Below are 25,987 nucleotides of genomic sequence, written 5' to 3'. Positions count from 1 at the left end.
AATCGCTATGTCAAAGAGACATCGACAATAGCCAAGACATGGAAATAACCTACGTGTACATCGACAGATGAATGGATAAAGGAAATTTGGTATATATACATATATATAATACATATATAATATATATATATAATGGATACTATTCAGCAACAAAAAAGAAAGAAGTCCTGCTCTTTGCAACAACATGGATAAAACTTGAGGTCATTATGCTAAGCGAAAGAGAAAGACAAAATATTTTATGATCTCACTTATATGTGAAATCAAAAAAAAACAAAAACAAACAAAACACAGAAAAAAATCAGATTTGTGGTTACTAGAGGCAGAGGCTTGGATGTAGAGCAATTAGATGAAGAGGGTCAAAAGGTACAATCTTCTAGTTATAAGATAAATCAGTACTGGGGATGTAGTGTACAGCATGACTATAGTTAACACTGCTGTTAACTATATTTGAGAGTAGATCCTAAAAGTTCTATCACAAGGACATTTTTTTCTTTGCAACTATATGAAGAGATGGATATTAACTATACTTACTGTGGTAATAATTTTGCAGTGCATGTATTTTAAGCCATTATGAGGTACACCTTAAACTTATATAGAGTTGTATGTCAGTTATATCTCAATAAAACTGAAAAAAATTGTCTTCCAATTCATGAACATGAGATGTTTTTTCATATATTTGTTCCTTGTTTAATTTCTTTTAGCAAAGTTTTGTGGTTTTAAGTGTACAAGACTTTGCCTTCTTCATTTAGTTTATTCCTAAGTATCTTGTTCTTTTCGATGTTATTGTAAATGGAATTGCTTTCTTAATTTCCTTTCCGGATTGTTCATTTTTAGTGTATGTAAATGTACCTGACTTTTTAATGTGTTAATGTTGTATCTTGCAACTTTGCTGAATTGTTTTATTACTTCTAACAGTTTTTTAAAATGGGATCTTTAGGTTTCCTACATGTAAGATCATGTCATCTACAAACAGATAATTTTACTTCTTCCTTTTTATTTTGGATTTTTTTTTTCTTTCTTGCCTAACTGCTCTGGGTAGGTCTTCCAGTACTATGGTGAACAGAAGTGGTGAAAGTGGTTTATCCTGGAGAATGTTTCCTGTTCACTTGAGAAAAATGTGTATTCTGCTGTTGTTAATTGGAGTGTTCTGTATATTTCTTCAGGTCCAATTGATTTCAAAAAATTATTATAAAGCTACAGTAATTATGACATACAGTAATCACAACACTGTGGTACTGGCATAAAGACAGACATACAGACCAGTGGAATAGAATAAAAAGCTCGTAAATAAACCCTCACATACATGGTCAAATGATTTTTGACCAAATAAGGAAAGGAAATAGAGTACTTTAACAATGTTCCCTTAGCATATTAATCATAGTTTTAAAAAAAATTCCTAATCTGATAATTCCAACATTCTTGTCATATCTGAGTCTGGTTCTGATGCTTGCTTGGTCTCTTCAAACTGTTTTTTTTTTTTTTTTTTTTGTCTTTTAGTTGTTGACTAAAAGTATATATATATATATATATATAATATACATATATATATATAATATACATATATATATACAGCCTAAAAGTTGAGAATTATGCTTTCTTCTGTGGACTAACTGAGGACTTCAAGTCCAGGAAGCAGCATCTCAAGTAACCCTGAGAAAAGTGCTCTGATGAGGCAAGGCGGGAGCTAGAATATATAGGAGTTTTGCAACAAAGGGCAGGTGGTCTGAACATCAAAAGATTATTGTTAATTAAAGAAAGCGAGATAGATCAAGTTAAGGAATTTATCACTTTTCTATGTATGGGAAGATGCAAGACTCTGGGATTAGTGAAATCATTTCGTTGATATGCACCTCGGAAGGGAGTGGCTGCCGTCTGATGGCTGCTACACAGCAGGCGTTCTGTGTTTCCTTCCCCAGCTCATGGAGGGTTGCAATCGCTGAGGACGGTGACATCGTGTTTACTGATGTGGCAGGCAATATTTTATTTCTCATAGTATGCCTTGTAATTTTTGTTGAAAGACAAAAATGTTGTACTGGATAAAACAATCTGTGGTAAATAAGCATTTACAGATGTGGTGGTAAGGTGTGGAGGGATGGGTAGCATTCCATAGACCATGAAATATTAGTTCTCAGTCTTTTAGGGAGACTGTACCCCTGAGCTGTGAACTTCACAGCTTTCCCCCTCCTTTATGTGGGACAGGATGGCTAGAGGGGCTGGCATTATTTCCCTTCATTCAGGTTGCTTATGCTCTGATAAAGCTCCAATAAGTTACGCTTTGTTGAGGTAGTTCTCTTGAGGGCAGGCTTTGTTAAGAACAGGCTGCTCTGGCATATTTCAAAATGGTTCCTTTTCCCCTCTCTCTGTTGTAATCACAAGGCAATTTTTTTTCTCTAATCCTTACTATAAGTAACTGTAAGGCTCCTGGAGATCAAACACACAAAATCACAAGCACACCTGTAACAGGGACGAGTCAAATCTGACCACACGTTGGATCTGTTTCTTGTACTTTAACCTTTGCTTCCTGTTGCTTTTGTTCACTAAAAGGATACGTCTATATACAATGGCCTGCCTCAGGGAACCCTGCCCCTCTGCCTGAATGTTAAAGCAAAGTGCCTTTGTTCAGGGAAGCATCCTGACCCTGTCCACCTGTGGATGGCTGCAAGAAAGAAGAAACTAACACATCCCCTCCCCGAGGCTGGCCATTCCATGGGACATTTGAAAATCTTATGGATTTTTCCCTTTACTTCTTCATCTCCTCCCCCTCTCTGTTCTATAAAAAAAACTGGCATCCAAACCCTGATAAGATGTTTTTTTGAGACTTTAGTCTACGCTCTTCTCGGTCTGCTGGCTTTCAAATTAAACTCGTATTCCTTACCTCAACACCTCGTCTCCCAATTTATTGGCACGTATTGGCCTGTTGGGTGGTGAGCAGAGTGAGCTCGGACTCGGTAACACACCCATCTAAGAATGGTCCCTTCTGGAGTTTTAAACTCTCAGACTTTTCCACACTGAGCCTCCAACAATTCATCAGTTTCAGTTTAGGATGCTTACCCTGATACTAGCTCCCACAGAAGTTTCTATTCATGGGTTTCTGCTTTGGTGATTTCTGATCCTCTGGATCTCCTTGTGTGTCTCTCTGATTTATGGGTCAGCAATTTGCCCTGTGGCCTCACTTCTCTAATGGATCTAAGAAGAGTTGTTGATTTTTGGCCCATTTAGTTTTTTACTTGTTAGGACACTGGGACAACTTTCAAGCTCCTGATATGCTAGATCAGAAACTGGATCTCTATCATTTCTCTCTCTTGTAGATATTTTCATTTTGTTCATATATTGATTTCTTGATTTCCTTTAGTTCTCTGTATGTGTTCCTATTTAGGTTATCAAGCTTAATCACTAAGACAATTGTTTCAAAGTGTTAGGTAAATTTGAAGCCTTTCTTTAGGGTCATTTTCTGGAGATTTATTTTGTTTCTTTGAATGGGTCATGCATTTGTTGAAAACTGGGCATTTGACAATCAGATACCTCTCCCAGTCTTTGCGGCCTTACTCTGTGCAGGTGTCAGTCCCCTAATCAGTGCATCATGAGGGCTCAGGGTCTTCTCAGGTGGTATACATCTTCCTTGGGCCTGTGTGTGTGCTTCCCCCCCTAATTCCTCTATATACACAGCTGCTTTTCAAAATATCTTATGTCCCTAAGAGTCTCACCCTTCTTCTTCTCAGGGACTTGAGTGTTCTATTGTATTCCTCCACCCACAGTCTCTTGCCCCCAGGTGCCCACAGGTCAGAAATCCCCCTGAGGCTCTCCACTGCGCCCTGCACCACACTGCTATCATCAGCTTCCAATCTGATACCCAAACTAATCCACCATTCGTGTCAGCACTCTGAGTCAGGGGAGAAAAAACAGACCCTCCAATAGCCCCCAGAGAAGTCAGAACAGTGTAGACAACTTCCTTCCGCCGTAAGGGAGGGATCGGGAATTGACTTCCTCTCTCTGAGGTATGCCTGGGTGGGGGTGGGCAAGGGTGATCAAAAATGCCACAAAATTTTCGTTTGGAATGTTTTGAGTGCGGCTGTTTCTTGGTTGTGCATTCAGTTGGCTGCTGCAGATCCTTAACTGGTTTCTAAAGTTCTCACAAAACTACTTAGGTCGGTATGATATTTACTTGGTGTTTCTGTGGGGAAATGAGGGCCTGGAGCTTCCTACTCTTCTTTCTTCCTCACATCAACCAATATCATCTTTTGTACCTGGTAAAATTACATGATAATTTTGAGATTCATCTATTTTGTGATATTACTTGGATCAGTCATTCCTTCCTTTTTATTACTAATGTTCCATTGTATGAATATACCACAATTTGTTTATCTACTTTCCTAATTATATACTTTGAGTTGTTTTTAGTTTTTTGCTATTATGAATGAAGTTCATTAGAATATTCATGTATAAGTCTTTTTGTAGAGATAATTTTCATTTCTCTTAGGTAAATACATAGAAGTAGGACTACTGTACCATAACATATATGTATATCTAACTTGATAAGAGACTTCCAAAGTAGTTTCTTCTTTGAAGTGTCCTATTTTTATTGGGTTGGCATTTTATTGTTGATGTGTAGGGGTTCTTTGTATATTGTGGATACAAGTCTTTTGTCAGTTATCTGTGTAGCAAGACTGTCTTCCAGTCTGGCATTTCACTCTCTTAACATTGTCTTTAGATGAGAAGTTAAAAAATTTTTTTTTTGGGGGGGTACGCGGGCCTCTCACCGCTGTGGCCTCTCCCGTTGCGGAGCACAGGCTCTGGACACGCAGGCTCAGCGGCCACGGCTCATGGGCCCAGCCGCTCCGTGGCATGTGGGATCCTCCTGGACCGCGGCACGAACCCGTGTCCCCTGCATCAGCAGGCGGACTCTCAACCACTGCGTCACCAGGGAAGCCCGAGAAGTTTAAAATTTTTGACCAAATCATTTATCATTTTCTTTCTAAAGGTACTGACCAAAGAGGTGAATACATTTTCTGTTCTAAGACATCTTTTCCTACCTCTACCCTAAGGTTGTGAAATTATTCTCTATGTTTCCTTCTAGAAACTTTAGCTTTCACATTTAGGTCTATGATCCATATCAATTAATTTTTGTGTATGATGTGGGCAAAGGGGTCAGTTTTTTCCACATAGTTATGCAATTACTTAGCACCATTAAAAAAAAGACTTCCCTTTCTCCATTGAATTACTTTGGCATCTTTATTAAAAATCAACTGACTGTAGAGGTGTGGGCTTATCTTAGTCTGTTTGGGCTGCTATAACAGAATACCATAGACTGGGTGGCTTATAAACTATAGAAATTTATTTCTCACAGAGTCTGGAGGCTGGGAAGTCCAAGAGCAAGGTGCTGGCAGATTTGGTGTCTAGTCAGAGCCCAGTTCCTGCTTCATGGACCTGTAACCTCACATAGTGGAAGAGATGAAGGCTCTCTCTGGAGTCTCTTTTCTATGTGCTCTAGTCCCATTTGTGAGGGCTCTATTCTTATTACCTAATCACCTTCCAAAGCCCCCACTTCTAAATACCAACCCATTGGGGGTTAGGTTTCAACACATGAATTTTGGGAAGAGGCAAACATTCAGTCTATAGCAGGGATTATTTCTTACTATTCTGTTCCATTGATTTATTTGTGCATCCTTAGCCAAGGCTATGCTATTTTAATTACTGTGGCTTTGTAAAATTGGTATTACTTCTTCCTTAAATGTTTTATAGAATTCACCAGTGAAGCTATATAACCTTGGAGATTTTCTTTATAGGACGGTTTTAAATTACAGATTCAACTGTTTTCTTCTACCAATATAGGACTATTCAGATTTTCGATTTTTTTCTTGTGTCATTTTTGGAAAGTCATATTTTTCAGGAAATCTATTTCTTCTGAATAAGTACATTTATTGCTATGAAGTTATTCATACAATACTTTTTATACCCTTTTATTTTGGTAAGAAACTATTGGTATCACCCTTTTTATTTCTGTTGTTGGTAATTTATGTTTTTCTAAAAACAATTTTGCTAGGGTGTAACAATTCTATTACTTTTTTTAAAAAGCCAGTGTTTGTGGGGAGGGAGGGATTCTCTTTCTATTTTTCTTTTTTTGAAGTATAGTTGATTTACAATATTATGTTAGTTTCAGGTGTACAGCAAAGTGATTGAGTTATCTATCTCTCTCTATATATATTCTTTTCCAGATTTTTTCCATTATAGGTTATTGTAAGATATTGAATATAGTTCCCTGTGCTATACAGTAAGTCCTTGTTGTTTATCTATTTTATATGTAGTAGTGTGTATCTGTTAATTCCAAACTCCTAATTTATTCCTGGGGGAAGGGGTGGATTTTCTTATTTGTTCATCTGTTTTCTAGTTCATTAACCTCTGGGTTTTTTTTAATATTTATTTATTTAGGCTGCACTGGGTCTTAGTTGCGGCATGCGGGATCTTCGTTGCGGCACGTGAACTCTTAGTTGCAGCATGCGGGCTTCTTAGTTGTGGCATGTGAACTCTTAGTTGCAGCATGCGTGTGGGATCTAGTTCCTTGACCAGGGATCGAACCCAGGCCCCCTGCATTGGGAGAACAGAGTCTTACCCACTGGACCACCAGGGAAGTCCCTGATCTCTGTTCTTATCTTTATTATTTCTTCACTTGTACTTTCTTTGGATTTAATTTGCTTCTGTTTTTCTAACATTTTTGAGGTAGAAGTTTAGATAATTGATTTTAAACTTTTCTTGTTTCTGCTATATGTATTTGGTGTACTAACTTTCTCTTTGAGCATTCATTTAGCTGCATCTCACTAATTTTGATGTTATTTTTTCATTATTTCATTAGTTCAACATATTTTCCAGTTTCCATTGTGATTTCTTCTTTGATCAAAGGAATATTTAGATGTGTATTATTTAGTTCTCTAATATTTGGGCATTTAAAAAGTTATCTTTTGTTACTTCAGTTCAATTTCGTGGTGATCAGAGAAAGTTCTGTATGATTTCAACCCTTTGAAATCTATTGAGACTTGTTTTACTTCCTAACATATGTTATATTTTGTGCATGATATTTGAAAAATTTAATTCTTCTCAGTAATACCTTGAGGATTCAGTATAAAGGTTTTAAACATCTTTCATCAAATACAACGTATTCTGTATTTTGTTTTGTGAGGGTTAAGGGCAAATAGGTCAATTGCTTTTAACTTTTTTCTGCATCTTTACTTATTTTGGTGTCTGCCTGTTCTATCGATTACTAAGAGAGGGGTGTTCAATCTCTAATTATGACTGTGCATTTGCTTATTTCTTCTTCTGGTTCTATCAATTTTTGCAAAGTATTTCAAAGCTTATTTGGTTGTATACACACTAAAAATTGTCACTTTTTTCTGAATTAATTGACCCATTTATGTTTACCAAATGTCCCTTTTAATTTCTGGTCACACTCCTTGTCTTGAGGTCTACTTTGAATATTTATTTATTTATTCATTTATTTATTTATTTGGCTGCACCGTGTCTCAGTTGCGGCTCACGGGATTTTCCTTGTGGCATGCGGGATCTTTAGTTGTGGCATGTGAACTCTTAGTTGTGGCATGTGGGATCTACTTCCCTGACTAGGGATCAAACCCGCCCCCCTGCACTGGGAGTGCAGAGTCTTAGCCACTGGACCTCCAGGGAAGTCCCTTGAGATCTACTTTGATATTAATATAGTCACACCAACTTTCTCATGATTGGCATAGGCATGGTAGATGTTTTTTCATCTTTTAAAATTTCAACCACTTCGTGTCCTTATATTTAAAGTATGTCTCTTTTAAACAGCCTTATATTTAGGTTTTGTTTTTATCCAATGTGACAATTTCTTTGGAGTGTTTAGTTCATTTACATTTAATGTAATTACTAATATGGTTGGATTTAAGCCTAACAGCTTGCTTTTCATTACTGTTTGTCCTGTGTGCTTTTTGCTCCTCCTTTGCTGCTTTCTTCAGATTTATATCTTAGCATTCCATTTTATTTCCTCTCTTGGATTTTTTTTTTTTTTTTTGGCTGTGTTGGGTCTTGCTTGCTTGTCCATGGGCTTTTTCTAGTTGCCCCGAGTGGGGGCTACTCTTCGTTACACTGCGCAAGCTTTTCACTGCGGTGGCTTCTCTTGTTCTCTTGCGGTGGGCTCTAGGCGCGTGGGCTTCAGTATCTGTGGCTCAAAGGCTCTAGAGCGCAGGCTGAGTAGTTGTGGTGCATGGGCTTAGTTGCTCCACAGCATGTGGGATCTTCCCGGCTCAGGGCTCGAACCTGTGTCCCCTGTATTGGCAGGCGGATTCTTAACCACTGCGCCACCAGGGAAGCCCGGATATTTTTTAATTGCTTATTTTTATTAATTGCTCTAGGAATTATGATATTTAAAAATTATCATAATATACCTTGAATTTGTATTTCAGCACTTCACCTACAGTATAAAAAAACCAGGAAAACAAACAAAAATAAACAAAAAACCCCAACCCTTCGGAATCTAACTTTGAGACTCAGCCCTGGGCAGAGAGATGCAATATTTCTGTTGATTGAAAATGTGTGGGCTGGCTGGGAACCAGAAAGTCACTCAAAACCCATGTTTTGCAGGAGTGTGAGGGACCTCCAGGAGCTTCTAGAAAAAGTGGTCTCTGAATATTTAGACAACTGATAGATTCTGGTTTAGTCAGGATCCATTTTCTGCAACTTTTTGAATCATCTGGGGGACAGCCAGGACGTAATCAAACTTCTTGTGATTTTCAGTACCCGCTGCCCATCTTTATTGCTCTCCCTTACAACTCGGCGGGGGGCGGGGAGAGTGTAGTTTAGGGAAATTTTTCTCCTAAGCTTGTTTGTGACAAGCTCACTCCACTCGGCGATTCCATAAGACGTGTTATTTGGCCTCTCAAGATTGTGTTTTGGGGCTAGTTCGTCAGGACTTCTTGTCAGCCATTCCCACAAGCCTGCGCACGCCCTTGCCCCCGGCTCAGAGGGGAGATGCGATCACTGCAGGGGCCATACCGGGTCATTTTCTCCCAGCTGGCTCGGTTCCGGCGGCGTGTCCCAGTCGCACCCGTCTCCAGCCCGCGGAGCGCAGGTGTGCGCACCTCCTCCCTGGCTGTGGGGCGCCAGGCCAGTCCGCCTGGGTGGCCCCCCAAGTCCTTTCTGCAGCTCATCTCACCCGCCGCCCTGACCCTGTGGAGCCCCGGGACAGGGTGCGCACCCCCCGCTCTTTTTACGGCCCAAAGCGGGCAGCTTCCACGGGGAAGCGCCCCCCCTCCCACCGCCCCCGTGGTCCCAGGTAGAGCTGAGGTCGCCGAAGTCGGCAGGTGGCCCTGGAGGCTCTCTCCCTGGGGAGCATTTTCTGCGGCCGGAGAGGAGCGCGGCCCGGCATACTGCCGGACTGCGGAGTCGGGGGAGGGAGCTAGGCATGGAGGAGCGGATGGACTAGGCTGGAGAAGGAGCGCGGAGGGAGGAGCGCTGGGAGGAAGGGGCCGAGCCGGGAGAGCCCCCGCCCCGGGAGGAAGGGGAGGAGGCCGGGTGTTTCCTGGAGCATTCCCGACCCGCCTCGGTGACTCATTCGGCCGGGAGACTCCCAGGGCCCGCCCGGGACCCCAGAGCCGCCGCCGCGGACCAAGGTGAGGAACGCTGCCGCTTCCGCCCCACCCCGCCGCCCAGGTGGGATCGGGACCTCGCTCGAAACCCGGCCGGGAGGGAGCTGGAAGGCGGCGGTGCCGGGCCGGGGCCCCGCGAGCGGCCGGGACTTGGACCTCGGCCGCGCGGCCTCCCCGGCTGCGCCGCCTCCCAGGATGGCCCTGGCCACCGCGCTCCGGCCCGGGAGTCGCGGACCCCTGCCCCAGCGCCCCCGGCACGTGGCGAAACTCCAGTGGGGACGGGGTACATTGGGGTTTTCCAGTTATTGTTGGAAAGCAAGGAGCAGGCGGTTTACGCTGAGGTCGTGCTTTGTGCCCCTGTCTGAGGGAAGGAGGGAGACTCTGGCCGAGCGAGACCATTTTGCAGATTCTTGGAGAGAGGAGTTTGGGGCTTTGTTAAGGAGCCGAGATTGTTACTTGGGCAGCGCGGTTCAGTATAGCCAGACTAAATTGTCTATTTCAAGCCTGAAATGCGTGCTCCTAATTCTCAGCGCTTGGTGGGCGGGAGAAAAGGGCGGAAGAGTAATTTGGCAATGGGGCTTAAGGAGCGTTTTCTAAGCCGAGAGAGGTGTCCGGACCACGTCCACTCTAGTGTCAGGTCTGAACGGCAGGATAGCGTTGCTTATGAAGCCCCGTGTTGGACGGTCTGCGCTTCTGTGGGAGACCTGGGAGTTTCCCTTTACAGGAGAGGAGGGTGCTGTGCGCCTCGCCGCACAGTGCTTGGCCGAAGCTGGTGAGCCGGGTGGTATTTCTTGGCCGTTATCGACGTGATTCCGTCAATGATCCGTGATTGAATCAGCAGTGATTCCCCTTGCCTAGCTCAGGTTGCTGTTCTTGACAGCTCACCAGCGGCTGCAGCGGCTCTGGGCTCGTGCTGGAAGATCCTGCCCGGGCCGCTCGGCTGGGGCGCCGGCCTGTGACGGTGCGCGCCGGTGCCTGCCGTCCCTTCTCCCTGAAGGCCCTTCGAGGTTTTCCGAGTAAAGCGCAGATCTACGCGCACGGAGCTCGAAGAAAACATTCAGGGCCACGGCAGGTTTGCGTTTGTGGGAATTCAGTTAGGAAGGTGGTGCCAACGCTGCCTTCGCGCAGCGGCATCATCTCTGTGCCAGAGGCGAACCAGGGAAATGTGGTGGCAGACATTTCCTGTATTAATACATACATTTGTGTGCTCATAGGTCGCCCAAAGAAGAGTTACCCCCCAAGTGTTTTTGTTTTGTATGTGTGTTTACTTAAATTTATTTTTAAGTTTACACATAGTAAGATTAACTTTGTGGGGTACAGTTCAGTGAGTTTTAACAAATGCTTAGTGTAGTGTGACTTCCACCACAGTCAAGATACAGAACAGTTTTATCACCCCGCTGAACTCCTTCTTCCTGTCCCTTTGTAGGCACCCCCATTCCCAACTCCTGACCCCTGATCTGTTCTCCATTCCTACAGTTTTGCTTTTTCCAGAATGTCATATGTAGTTTTTGAGTCTGGTTAGTTCACTTAGCATAATGCGTTTGCGATTCATCCATACTCTAGTTTGTCCCTGGGGTAAAGACATTAAAGTTTAGAACTTGTACCACTAGGGTACAACCTGAGCCATTCAAATAACACTTTTGAGTCATGAGAAAAATTACAGAACTTGAGCTTATTAAAAAATTCAAACAGTACTCAGCTACATATACTAAAAGTGAAATTCCCTCAGTACTTCTATCTTGGCCTTTTCTGTGCATACACATAGGTTTTGTTTGTGTGTGTTCTTTTTGTAACATAATGAGAGACTGCATGTAGCATCATACCTTTTCACTTAATGATCTCGGATTATTTAAAGATGTTGGAAATCTTAACATGTTCGCACATACAGTATATATACACATGGATAGCCTTCATTCCTTTTAATGGCTGTATATAGTGTAGCTGCATTACAATTTATTTAATCAACCACCTGTTAATTGACATTGTTATTTTACGTTTGTCACCCCCATAGTCAATGCTTGTGTGTATATCTTTATGTATATACTCAAGTTTATCGTTCTGGAAGTAAATTAGGGTCTAAATAATAGCTAACATTCCTTGAGTACTTACTTTGCTCCAGCATCGTTCTAAGCCAGGGCTACTTTTCCTGTAAAGGTCCAGATAGTGACTACTTACAACTTTGCAGGCCGTGTGGTCTCTGTCACAGCCTCCCCAGTTGCACTGTTGCAGCAGAAGTCGGCACAGTCTGTAATGAATGAGTATGGCTGTGCCCCAGTAGGACTTTGCTTGTAGAAGCAGACCATGGGCTGTAGTTTGCTAACTCCTGAGTGCTCTACATACTAATTATTCTCACGACCCTCAGAGGTGGGTGCAATTATTACTCCCACTTTATGGATGAGGAAACTGACCAAGAGGTGAAGTATGTGCCTAAAGTTACATGCCTGGTAAGTGGCAGAGCCAGACTTTGAATCCAGCCGTCTGACTGCACACTCATAAGTTAAAAGTTAGAAAGAAGCACGGGCTTCCTTGGTGGCGCAGTGGTTGAGAGTCCGCCTGCCGATGCAGGGGACACGGCTTCGTGCCCCGGTCTGGGAAGATCCCACATGCTGCGGAGCGGCTGGGCCCGTGAGCCATGGCCGCTGAGCCTGCGCATCCGGAGCCTGTGCTCCGCAACGGGAGAGGCCACAACAGTGAGAGGCCCGCGTACCGCAAAAAAAAAAGAAATTAGAAAGAAGCTGTCAGTAATGCCTTCTGCAAAATGTTAGACCCTAGGACCTGACCCTCACACACCTATTGAATCACTTACCTGCGATTTTTTGAAGGCACTGTGCTTGCTCAGGTACCACTCCAGGAGCACCTGCCTCCACTCCCAGGTGGGCCGGTGTTCCCTCAGTCTGTGTGACAGTCTGTGTCCTGGCTTTTGATCTGCGTTTCACTAGCACCGGTTTATAGAGGGGTCAGCTCAGTCAGTGCCTGGGGTTGCCCACTAGCCAGTGGGAAGAAAGATACATTTTGGCAGGTGTGATCAAGTTGGGTCTTGGCAAATCCACTGCTTTGACTGTTGTTGATGTCTGCTATGTGTTCACCTGAGCCCCGGTGGGTATGTTGCTTGGACTACCTTCGACCATTTTTCTTCTTTGGTATCATGGGAAAAGCACCTATTAGGTTGTGATGAAGATCAAATGAGGTGTAATATATATAGGAAATGTACTGTAGAAGGGGCTGTTACTATTCGTGCTATGTTTTCTAAAGCTTTTATATAACTAACCAGTCCTAGCTACTCATTGTTTTTGCAACCAAAATAAGTATAGCATGGGTTAACCACAGCTATGTAATTTAAAAACTTTATTTTAGCCAGGGCAGTAAGGTCAGAAAAATAAATAAAAGGCAGATTGGAAAGAGAAAATAAAATTGTCCCTTTTTGCAGATGGTATCTACATAGAAAATCCAAGGAATCTATGAAAAAACTATTAGAACTAGTAGGTGAAGTTTAACAAGGTCACGAAATGCAGTCAACACATGTAAGTCAGTCTTATTCTATATACAAGCAATGTGCAATTAGTGAAATTTTAAAAAATACCATTTTCAGCAGCTTCAAAAAATCAAATACTTACATATAAATTTAATAAACCACATGCAGGATCTATATGCTGAAAACTACAAAATGCTGATGAATGAAACAAAGATCATGTAAATAAATGGAGAGGCACATTGTGGTCATGGGTTGGAACACTCAACATAGTAAAGATGTCAGTTCTCTCCAAATTGATCTATAGATTTAACACAATTCCAATCAAATACTGCAGCAAAAAAATATTTTAACTTTATTGATGTATAATGTACATACTATAAAATTTACCTACTTCAAGTGGGCAGTGATTTTTAGTAGATTTACGGAGTTGGGCAGCAGCACCATAACCCAGTTTTGGAACATACGGATCTCACCCCAGTAAAGATCGCTCATGACTTTTCACAGTTAATCCCCATTCGTAGGCCCTATTCCAGCTAATCACTAATTTGCTTTCTTTTATAGATTTGCCATTTCTGGACATTTAACATAAACGAAAGTGTACAATTTGTGGGCTTTATGTGTGGCTTCCTTCACTTAGCATAATGTTTTTGGAGTTTATCCCTGTTCTAGTATGTACCAGCATTTCATTCCTTTTTGTTGCATTGTATTCCATTGTGTGGATATATCACGTTTTGTTTAACCATTCATTAGATCCATTTTTTGCCTGTTATGAATAACTGCTGCTATGAAGACTCATGTACAAGTCTTTACGTGGGCATATGTTATAATGTCTTTTGGATAGAAATCTAGAAGTGTTCTTGCTGGGTCATAAGATATTTTTGTTTATTAGAAGTCTCAGGAGGATTTTTTTGTGTGTGTGTGTGTGGTATGTGGGCCTCTCAGTGTTGTGGCCTCTCCCGTTGCGGAGCACAGGCTCCGGACGCGCAGGCCCAGCGGCCATGGCTCACGGGCCCAGCCGCTCCGCGGCATGTGGGATCCTCCGGACCGGGGCACGAACCCGTGTCCCCTGCATCGGCAGGCGAACTCCCAACCACTTGCGCCACCAGGGAAGCCCAGGAGGATGTTTTTATAGATAAAAGACAAACTGACTCTAAAATTTATATGAAGGGGAAAATAAACTGGAATATCTGAAAAAAATGATTCAAAAATAAATTAGGGAAATCATCTTGCCTGATTTTTTTTACTATAATAAAATAACCCAAAATTTACCATTTTAACCATTTTAAGTGTACAGTTTAGTAGCATTAAGTTGTACAGCCATTACCACTATCCATCCCCTAAACTTTTTCTTCATCCAAAACTGAACCTCTGCATTTATTTATTTCTTTATTTTCTTGAAGTATGGTTGATGTACATTTCAGGTGTACAGCAAAGTGATTCCGTTTTGTATATATACACACATATATACACATACATATACATACATACACACATATCTGTTCTTTTTCAGATCTTTTCCATTATAGGTTATTATAAGATATTGAATATAGTTCCCTGTGTTATACAGTAGGTCCTTGTTAATCTATTTTATATATAATAGTATCTGTTAATCTCAAATTCCCAATTTATCCCTCCCCCCACTTCCCCTTTGGTAACCATAAGTTTGTTTTCTATGTCTGCGTCTGCACCCACTTAAACACTAACTCCCCATTCCCTTATTCCTCCAGCTCTTGGTAGCAACCATTCTACTTCCTGTCTATGAACATGACTATTCCAGACACCAATTAAGCATTGCTATGAACATGGTAATTCAATGTTTAATTTCTTTGAGCAGTTGTCATACTGTTTTCCATAGCAGCTTCGCCAGCCTTTATGTGTACCAACAATGCACAAGCGTTCCAGTTTTTTCACATCCTCACCACCAACACTTGTTATTTTCTGGTGTTTTTTTTTTTTTTTTAATAATAACCACCCTAATGGGTGTGAAATAGTATCTCATTCTGGTTTTGATTTGCATTTCCCTAATGCTTAATGGTGTCAATCATCTCTTCATGTACTTATTTGCCATTTGTGTATCTTCTTTACAGAAATGTCTATTCAAATCCTTTGTCCATTTTTTAATCATGTTGTTTGTTTTTTTTAGTGTTGAGTTGTAGGAATTCTTTATATATTTTGGATAACAATCCCTTATCAGATATATGATTTGCAAATATTTTCTCCCATTCTGTGGGTTATCTTTTCATTCTCTTGTCCTTGGGTGCACAAAGGTTTTTAATTTTCATGTCCAGTTTATCTACTTTTTCTTTTGTTGCTAGTGCTTTTGGTGTCGTATCCAAGAAATCATTGCCAAATCCAGTGTCATGAAGATTTTCTCATATGTTTTCTTCTAAGAGTTTTATAATTTTAGCTCTTCTGGTTAGCTTTTTGGTTAATTTGAGTTAATTTTGCATATATAGTATAAGGTGATGGTCCAATTTAATTCTTTTGCATGTGGATATCCAGTTTTCCCAGCACCATTTGTTAAAAAGACTGTCCTTTCTTCAGTGAATGTCTTGACACCCTTGTTGAAAATCATTTGACCATATATACAAGGGTTTATTTCTGGGCTCTTTATTGTTTTATTGGTCAATGTGTCAGTCTTTATGCCAGTACCACACTATTTTGATTACTGTAGCTTTATAGTAAGTTTTGAAATCAGTAAATGTGAGACCTCCAGCTTTGTTTTTCTTTTTCAAGATTGTTTTTGCTATTCTGGGTCTTTTGAGATTCCATGTTAATCAAGGTGGGTTTTTCTATTTTTGCAAAAAATGCTTTTGGAATTTTGAAGGGGGTTACATTGACTCAGTAGATGGCTTTGGATTATATTGTAAATTTTCTTTCTTTCTTTTTTTTTTTTTTGGCTGCCCCATGTGGCTTGCAGGATCTTAGTCCCCTGACTAGGGATCAAACCCAGGCCCATGGCAGTGAGAGTGTGGAGTCCTAACCACTGGACTGCCAGGGAATTCCCTATATTGTCATCTTAATAATATTAAGTCTTCCAGTTCATGAACATGGAATATCTTTCTGTTTGTGTCTTTAATTTCTTTCAGCAGTGTTTTGTGATTTTTAAAATTTATTTATTTTATTTATTTATTTTGGCTGCGCCGGGTCTTATTTGCAGCATGCAGATCTTCGTTGCGGCATGCATGCGGGACCTAGTTCCCTGACCAGGGATCGAACTCAGGCCCCCTGCATTGGGAGCGCAGAGTCTTAACCACTGGACCACCAGGGAAGTCTGTGTTTTGTAATTTTTAGTGTATGAATCATTCACCTACTTGGTTAAATTTATTCTTTTTTTTGGTTGCGTCGGGTCTTCATTGTGGCGTGTGGGTTTTCTTTCTCTAGTTGCGGCTCACGGGCTCCGGAGACCCTGGGCTCTGTAGTTTGCAGCACATGGGCTCTCTCGTCGAGGCCCGCGAGCTCAATAGTTGTGGCGCCCAGGCTTAGTTGCCCCGCGGCATGTGGGATCAACCAGGGCTCGAAACCGTGTCCCCTGCTTTGGAAGGCAGATTCTTTACCACTGGACCACCAGGGAAGTTCCTAAATTTATGCTTAAGTTTTTTTTTCTTTTTGATGCTATTGTAAATGGAATTGTTTTCTTAATATTCTTTTTGGAATATTCATTGCTAATGTATAGAAGTGCAGCTGATTTTTATGTGTTGCTTTTGTATCCTGCAGCTTTGCTTAATTCATTTATTAGCTGTAACAGGTTTTTTTGTGGTTTTTTAGGATTTTCTACATATAAGATCATGTTCTCTGTGGTTTCATGTATTCTGAGGTTGTTTCATCAGGTGAATATGTTAATAGTTGTTACATCTCACTGGTGGAGTGACCATTTTGTCATAATGTTTCTAGTGACAATTTTTGTTTTCAAGTCTATTTTGTCTAATATTTATCTAATATTAGTATAGCTACTTCTGGCCACTTTTGGTTTCTCTTTGCACGTTATATTTTTTCCCATCCTTTTCGTTTCACCCTCCCTGTATCTTTGAATTTAAAATTTGTCTCACAGCATGTTTTTTTAATCCATTCTATCAGTGTCTGCCTTTTGATTGTCTATTCCATTTACACATAATGCAGATAACTTATATGGTAGGATTTACATTTGCCATTTTGTTATTTGTTCTTTTTATATCTGGAGACCCTTTGGCTATAAGTGAGGGGCTTAGGGACAGAGCTTACACTCTGTAGGAGCCAGTAGAGAACATAGCACCATGAATGGGGCTTAAACATGGCAACTCTGGCCTGAATTCAGGCTATCTAATAAGATTTCAGAGCACTCCAGGGATAAGATTTGCATTTATATGAACTTACTGTGTTAAAGCCCTCTCAGAACATGGTCTCAGGAACATAGGGATGTGTTTTTTACCTTTGTGTTGGTCTGAGCCTGGTGTGCACTTGTGCTCTTCAGCAGAAGCTCGTTGAGCATTCATTTACCTGGCTGTGCCCCCATCCAACTTCATGACTGCCTCACCTCCACACAAGGCTGTGGGGACAGAAATCACAGGCCTTGAACTGTGGCTTTCACATTTTTTAGTTGTGAATAAGACAAATGGACAGTGATAGCTACTGTGACTTTTGAAACAAGCATATTTGTGATTTGTATTTATATCTCAGATACTTCACTCGCCAAGGTTGTCAGGCCCTGTTCTTCACTCTCTCGGGGGAGTTTTGTTCCACAGGAGAGAAAAACCAATGCCTAGAGAGCAGTGAGTTTCATCTTGGAACCTGATTTGACAGCCAGAATTTTACGTTCAGAGCTAGCATGCCATGCCTTGTGCCTGTGTTGTCCTGGCCAGGACTGGGGTGGCAGGGGGAGGGTGGGCGATGATTCATCCTTGAAGATACTCACAGGAGAAGGTACACTTTGCTCTGAAGAACCACACCGCCCCAAGTCAGAAGTGGTGATGAGGATTTGCATTATATTTAAATCCCTATCTAAAGCTTGACCTACTCAAGCTGTTCCATTTGAAAGAATTTTCGTCTTTTTCCACAAATGCTGCTTGGAAGGACCAGTCTGCATAAAACCAATGAGCTTTAAAACCACCTGGACTCTTGACTGATTGGGGTTGTCTGTCCCCAGGGGTCATGGAATAACTAAGTGTGTTAAATCAAGCAGACCTGTGCACGTGCACGATAATTTCACAGATTCTGGAGAGTAAAGTTTTGCTCCTGCCCTGGAGACCACACTGATAAGGGTTTTGAACATGCAAGTTGGGTTTCTTCCTTTGCTTTGATTAAGGTGGGGGTGTGTGTATTAGTCAGAATTCTCCAGAGAAACAGAACCAATAGGGTATGTTTATATATAGAGAGAGATTTATTTTAAGGAATTGGCTCACGTGACCATGGAGGCTGGCAATTCTGAATTCAGAGTAGGCAGGCTGAGACCCAGGAAGAGTTGATGTTGCAGCTTGAGTCCAAAGGCCCTCTGGGGGCAGAATTCAAATCCAAAGAGGACCTCGGTTTTTTCTCTTAAGGTCTTCAACTGTTTGGAAGAGGCCCACCCACACTATGGAAGGTCATTGGCTTTACTCAGAGTGTGCCCATTTAAATGTAAATCACACCTAAGAAATACCTGCACAGCAACATCTAGACTAATGTTTGACCAAAAACTGGATTATACCATAGCATAGTCAAGGTGACACATAGAATTAATCATCATAGGGGGTAGTTTTTCTTTTGTATTTTAATTTGCATTTTAGGTAGTTGCCTCCTCCAACAAAGATTGGCTTCAAGGTAAGCCCCATGCAAAGGGTGGAAAGGGATTTGGGGGGGATCCCTGCCCTCTGGAACTGCCAGCTGAGCCAGGGAAGAATCAACACTGCCTACCCTCCCTCCACCAGGAAGAGGGAACACATCCTTCCACATGTCACTGCCAGACCTTGCACACAAGCACTGAGAGGCTGTGACCCTCTCAGTGGCCACAGATGGCCCCAGGTAGACCAGAGGTGGATACAGCAGAGTTAGTTCACTCCGGGAAGCCTCTGCCAGGATGGCCGAGGTCTGGGGCAGCTGCCATGGAAGATGTGACTTTCTGCCCTGCAATTCTGTGTTGACTCTGGAAGGGCTCTTGAGAAGCTCCTGGAACTCTCAGTTGTCTTGATTCTGCCTTGAGGTCAAGGCAGGAGGGAAAATGTGCTGTATTATAGGGCCTCTGGGGTGTGACTCAGCCTAGGGGTCCCCCCAGACTGGGGCAGAGGCAGCCCGGGTGCTGCGGCGCTGTGGGGCTCGGCGCGTCGTGCGGAGACACAGCCGTGCGTGCCCTTCCTGCGGACTCCGAGCGTGAAAGGCTCGAGTTCTCCCTTTTCCTGAAGGTCGGGTGCATTTCGGCAGTTAGCCCCCGTTGTGTTTTGCGCGGGCGTGTTTAGGGAACTCTGTGCCTCCGCAGCCTGTGATTGGCTTTACAGCGACTGGGGGCGTGCAGCCCGCTGGACAGTCCCCCCCACCCCACCCCCCGGCTCTCCCCGAGGGCCCAGCTTCCGGCCGCTGGGGAGACGCGCGTCGCCGTCCATCCCAGGTCCCCTAGCCGCGGTCGGGCCAGGCCGCCTTCACACTCCTGCACGCCTCTCCGGGCCTTACAGCCGGCCGGTTCCCTGCCTTTTCCCGGCCTTCTGCCCCTTCTGTCCCCTCAGCCAGCAGCTCCCAGGAAGGGGTGGGGGAGGGCAGCGCCCACCCAACGCACCACGGTCCCAGCGGCAGCCCGAGCTGGTGCTTCCCAGCTTCCGAGCGCCTCAGGTTGCTTGAAGAAGTTAATTATGTACACTTACAAGTATTTCTCCTTTCATCTTTTATCTGCTTCTTTGTTAGCTACCCCCCCCCCACCCCGTCCTCACATACACACACACACACACACACACACACACACACACACAAGGGCAGAGGTGATTTTGGGAATCGCAGCATTTCAGGGCCCAGTCATTGTCGACTGCTCACTTCATCCCTAAAAGGTCTCCTTGCGTGTGCCCTGGTGGGTGTCTCTGTCCGTACGCGCTGGATAAGGCATGAAGTGCGCACAGTCTGTAATAGCTAGAGAGCTTGAAAAGATGCGGGAGGCAGCCCTGAATTTGCCGGTTGGTTGTGGCGGCCTTGTGCCAGTTGTAGAACTCCCCATGCCACACGCTTGGGGCCAGGCTGGTGAACTGTAGTGGGCCTGCGCTTGCCTGGGGCCGCAGGTCCTCCTGCCTTTCTGCGTGCCTGGCATCTTTGCAGGAACGAACCCTTTTGAAAGGTTTGTATGTTAGCTAGGGCTCCTGCATCAAGGTACCACAGACTGAGGGGCTTAAACAGTGGATATTTATTTCCTTGCGGTTCTGGAGGCTGGAAGTCCAAGATCAGGGTGTCAGCAGCGTTGGTTCTTTCTGAGGCCTCTGTCCTTGGCGTGTAGATGGCCACTTTCCCACTGTGTCTTCACATGGTCTTCCTTCTGTGCCTGTGTGTGTCCTGATCTCCCCTTCTGGTAAAGGGCACCAGTCACATTGGATTAGGACCCACCCTGTGACCTCATTTTACTAATTACCTCTGTACATCTCCAAATGTAGTCAGTCTGAGGTACTAAGAGTTGGGACCTGGAAGGGGGACGCAATTCAGCCCCTAGCAGTTCATTTAGTTACAGTGATGAGGTGCCTGTGAGCCATTGGTTCTTGCTGCTCCTTGAGGACCTGGCAAGGAGGCGGGAGAAGATGTGTAGCTATCAGGGAGGCTTAGTTCCTCGTCCTCGTGAGGCAGAAATACAGACACTCCAGCGTTTTCTTCTATCGCTTCAAAGGATTATATGGTCCACCCTGTGTCGGAGACTACTGCCCTAAAACGTTTTCTCAAAGTGTGGGCCAGAGACTCCAACCTCAGAATCAAGGGGTGTGTGTGGGCCGGGCATTAAACATGCAGGTGCCCACGGCACTCAGCTCCACCAAGTCAGGACAAGGTGTGAGAGAGCATTTGCGCCGATCTCTGGTGATTGTCCGTTTCAGTTACAGCCAGCTCATGCCCCTGGGGTGCTGGGCAGCAGGAGCCCACTTTCAGGATTTTATGGTACTCTGAATAAAGCACAGGCAGACATCATTTAATTGATCTTTGCTTTCTTGCACTTCACAGATAGTACATTTTTTACAAATTGCAAGTTTGTGGTAACCCTACATCAAGCAAGTCTGTTGGTGCCGTTTTTCCTTCAGCATTTGCTAACTTCATGTCTTTGTGTCACATGTTGGTAATTCTTGCAATATTTTAAACTTTTAAATTATTTTTATATTTGGTATGGTGATCTATGGTCAGTGATCTTTGATGTTACTATGACTTGCTGCAGGCTCAGGTGATGGTTAGCATTTTTTAGCAACAACAGTTTTTAATTAAGGTATGCACATTGTATTTGTTTTTTGAAGAGTTGATAGCCATTATTTAGTCTCTCGATGCCAAGTAATTCTGAGCCGCTTTTACATTACCACAATGGCATGCTTTTCAAAACACATTTCTAGCACCCTTATTGTTTTCCCTCCAGTATTGTCATCAAATACTCCTGGTTGACATTCCTATGGGACTCTTGGCCTGTCGTCTCTGCTATCACACATTATTTCCAACTCAAAAGCAATACTAAAATACAGTGAATTTCCAGTCTTGACAAATACCAGTGTCAAAAATACAGTCTTGAATTTCTTGTGCACAATGTTAAATAAAAATATTCTACTATTTACCTAAAAGCATGGCAGAGTTTGAATGGTGGCAAAAGGGATATGGGACATTTGGGGCAGCAGCAGCGTGAATCAATCACATAGTAGAGAATGATAATAAAAACACTAGCTGGTAGTTATTAAGCACTTTTGTGTATTCGCCACTGTTATTTAGACCAAGTCTGTACATTGTTTTTTTTTTTTTTTGCGGTACGCGGGCCTCTCACTGTTGTGGCCTCTCCCATTGCGGAGCACACGCGCAGGCTCAGTGGCCATGGCTCACGGGCCTAGCTGCTCCACGGCATGTGGGATCTTCCCGGTCCGGGGCACGAACCCGTGTCCCCTGCATTGGCAGGCGGACTCTCAACCACTGTGCCACCAGGGAAGCCCTGTACCTTGTTTTTAAGAAATAATGCTATTGCACACTTAATAGACTACAGTATAGTGTAAACATAACTTTATATGGTCTGGGAAACCAAAAACCTTTATTTGCTTTATTGTGATGGTCTGTAACTGAACCTGCAGTATTGCTGAGGTATGCGTGTACTCACCCTATCAGTTCTGTAGTAGCCTGAAAATGTTTGTTTGCAAAAACTCTTACCTCTTGATGACTTTTTAATTACCACGGGGGGGGGGGGGGGAAAGATGTAGACAATTAGAACTATTCAGGAAGGAACTTTAAATAGGTGGCCTTAGGGCCCGGTGGCTGCAGGCAGAGCTACTAGCTGCTGCCTAACCCCCAATCACTGACAAGGCAGTGATTACACATTTTAGCTCAGCCTGAAACCTGAAATCTCACATGTATGTATATTAAACTGTTCGTTGTGGGCAATTCCTTAATGTGCAGAGGCACGGAAAATATTGAATAGTATATGAACCCTCAACAGTGGTCTGGGCTCACCTGTAACCCCTGCCCACACTGTGCTGTTGTGAAGCAAGTCCCAGGGGCACTGTCTCACCTGAGTCGTTAACAAACACTTCTTTCAGTACATGTCTCCAAGAGAGAGGAGTTCTACTTAAAAACATGAATGCTCTTGGAGTTTTGCTGCTTTTTTCTGGGCCAGAGGTGGAAATGGTTTTGCGTTTTTAAAGACCTCTCGCTATTTTGTGTACTGCTTTCTTCAGATCCTAAAAATCTGGGAAGTGTAAAATTATTAAGTAATTGAAGCTAAACATTTGGAGTGTATATATATTTTAAACAAAGCCCACCATTCTGCAGTGGTCTGAAGCATTTGATTATAGAACGCAAATGATCACTGCTGAGGGCTGATTTGCCTGAGGACACGTGGTCCCTGGCCCAGATCTCCGATAGGTCTGTCAGAAGCTTTCTTTAGGAGTGCAGGACTCTGGGCAGACAACAGGGATTTCCAAGGCAGTTGATCTGATCGGAAAGATGCGTTTCACTCTGTGGTGGACGCAGGTGTGTAACCTGCCCTGCGTCACAGCAGTGAGGCTCACCGAAACACCTGCAGTCACAGACGCATCTGTTTTCAACGTTTTTTGTTCCCTTTCCCTTATGTTCACAAAAAGTTTTCAGAGAGATATTCCATTTTTTACTCTTTTTAAATAATTTCAACCTTACAAAAATTGCAAAAATAAAAATAATACAAAGAACACACGACAAAACTCTTTTACATCAATTTGAGGCTCTTCATCCCCCAGTGCCTGTGTGTATTTCCTAAGGATAAGGATATTCTCTTACATACCCACAGAACAATGACCAACCCTGGCCCTTTATAGAAAATGTTTGCTAATCCCTGTCCTAGAGAATCCATTGCACATATTAATGTGCAAGAATTTTCCTCACAGTTTACAATAAGAAACACCCCGTTATAGGGAGCTTCAGGAGACAGCGCACAGACTGGTTCATTCGCTCAGTGGAATAGTATGCATCTGTCAAAACAGTACTTCAGAGCAGCATGTGACAGTGTGTGGATGCCTCTTAGTAATAGCAGTGAAAAAAGTGAGTCAGGCAATTACGTATATTGATAGCATAATATCCTTTTTATAAAGACTGAATTTTAAAAGTGCCTTTTTGAGAATATGCATAAATGAGGTGCAGCTTGTACAAAAGAAGGCAGGGGACTGATGCCCAGGTGGAATTTGCTGTACATCACAGGCAGGACCCTGGCTTTTGTTGTGGACAGGTGGTTCACCTGTCTTTATGGCATCATTTTAACATAACAAGGTGAGAACGGGCCAGGGTCTAGGAACTATTATGCATCTGAGGTCCAACAAAAAAATTCCTAACATCAATCAGTTGCTGAACTTTTTATGGATCTCAATATTACTTTTAAGTTAATTCTTTGAGATTACGTGCTGCCTCAGAACTGTTTCTCAGATGGGCGATTGTTTGACTTCTGACAGAGGGTCAGCAGTTTGCTCAGGCGGGAGCTGTGCATTAGAAACTGCGCCCTTCCCTGGTTGGGGCTGGCACAGTTCTTCCTACTTGGGTGGGGCTGGCACAGTTCTTCCTACTTGGTACATTTATAAGTGAAAGAGGGAATTCCAAAGGCAAAAGGCTGAAAAAAGTTGATATGGTAAAAATTTTAAACTGAGGTTTCAAAGAAAAAAGTAAGTGACATAAGAAGGCAAGTAGTGTGACCTGGGAAAATTTTTTGTAGCAACTTTCACACAGTTTTAATGTCTTTAATAAAGAGGTACAGTTGAGTACTTGACATTGATGAGGAAAATACCGAGATTTCAAAGGACAAAATAACAAGAAAACAAACCAAGCTGGCAAGTCACAAAAGAAAGAAAAAAAAGGGTTACTGTATAAAAATTTGTTCAACTTTAATAAGAATAAAAGTAATGCAAATTAAAAGAACATTTAGATGCAGTTCCACTTATTAAATTGTAAAAATGCAAGTGATCCCTGGATGTTGTGATGAGATGCCATGCTGGTGTCTGTGGGACCCTGTGGGAGGGCACCTGACCTGAATCCACCTGTAACTTTTTAAAAATTGAGAAATAATTGACATACATTATGTTAGTTTCAGATATAATGATTTGATATCTGGATATATTGTGAAACGATCACCACAGCATGTCTGGTTAACATCCATCACTTTACATAGTCACAAAAAATTTTTTCTCTTGTGATGAGAACTTTTAAGATCTGTTTTCTTAGCGACCTTCAAATATGCAATACAGTGTTATTTACTGTAGTCATCATGCTGTACATTACATCCCCATGACTTATTTATTTTATAACTGGGAGTTTGTACCTTTTCACCACCTTTACCCAGTTCTCTCACTCCCTGCCTCTCACACCACCAAGCTATTCTCTATCTATGAGTTTTGTTTCCTTCCTTCCTTCCTTCCTTCCTTCCTTCCTTCCTTCCTTCCTTCCTCCCTCCCTCCCTCCCTCCCTCCCTCCCTCCCTGCCTCCCATCCCTCCCTCCCTCCCTGCCTTCCCTCCTTCCTTCCTTCCTCCCTCCCTTCCCTCCCTCCCTCCTTTCCTTCCTTCCTTCCTTCCTCCCTCCCTCCCTCCCTCCCTCCCTCTCGTCCTCCCTCCCTGCCTTCCTTCCTTCCTTCCTTCCTCCCTTTCTTTTTAAGATTCCACATACAAGTGAGATAATACAGTATTTGTCTTGCTCTGCCTAACTTATTTCACTTAGCATAATACATGTCTTGGCTACTGTAAATAATACTACAGTGAATATGGGGTGCAGATATCTTTTTGAATTAGTGATTTTGTTTCCTTTGGATAAATGGCCAGAAGTGGGATTGATGGATCATCTCCTGCAGCTGTGAAGACATTCATGCGATTTAAGAATCCCCTCCTGGGACGTGCTGCCGAGGAAGTCATCTGGAAACACCGTCGTCCCTCGCTATCCGCCGGGGGTTCGTTCCAGGAGCTCCCGTGGATACCAAAATCCACAGATGCTCAAGTCACTTATATGAGATGGAAGTTGTACCATGAATACAGTCAGTGTACCGTATCCCCAGGTTTTGCATCTGTGGATACAGAGGACCGATTATACTGGACCTTTCTGCCCAGATACGGTCCTCTTAGGCTTTTCTCTAGAAGGTAAAAATTTGTTAAAAGGCTCACATGAAGGGAAGGCTTAGAAGGACTGCTGGGTCGGAGTTCTCGGTGAGCATTTATGAGGCTGTGTAAGCAAGGATGAGGCCACCTTCCGGTATGGAGTGGCGCTGGTGATGGAGCCTGGGCAGGCAGCGTCCAGGTCTGTGTGCGGGGGCCC

General features: G+C 43.0%; 1 protein-coding gene across 1 annotated transcript in view; it reads left to right on the top strand.

Moving 5' to 3' along the window:
* The first annotated feature begins 9,520 nt into the window (after positions 1 to 9,520).
* The window catches only part of CYFIP1 (cytoplasmic FMR1 interacting protein 1), a 94,130-nt gene continuing 77,663 nt past the window's right edge, over positions 9,521 to 25,987 (top strand). The window contains exon 1 of the mRNA XM_060017031.1: positions 9,521 to 9,632. The gene's annotated coding sequence lies outside the window, so the exon portion shown is untranslated. The remainder of the gene's footprint in view (positions 9,633 to 25,987) is intronic.

Source organism: Delphinus delphis, chromosome 7, assembly GCF_949987515.2.
Source record: "Delphinus delphis chromosome 7, mDelDel1.2, whole genome shotgun sequence".
Lineage (NCBI taxonomy): Eukaryota > Metazoa > Chordata > Mammalia > Artiodactyla > Delphinidae > Delphinus > Delphinus delphis.
The sequence above is the reverse complement of the archived record's forward strand: the minus strand, read 5'-3'. Positions and strand labels throughout refer to the sequence as shown.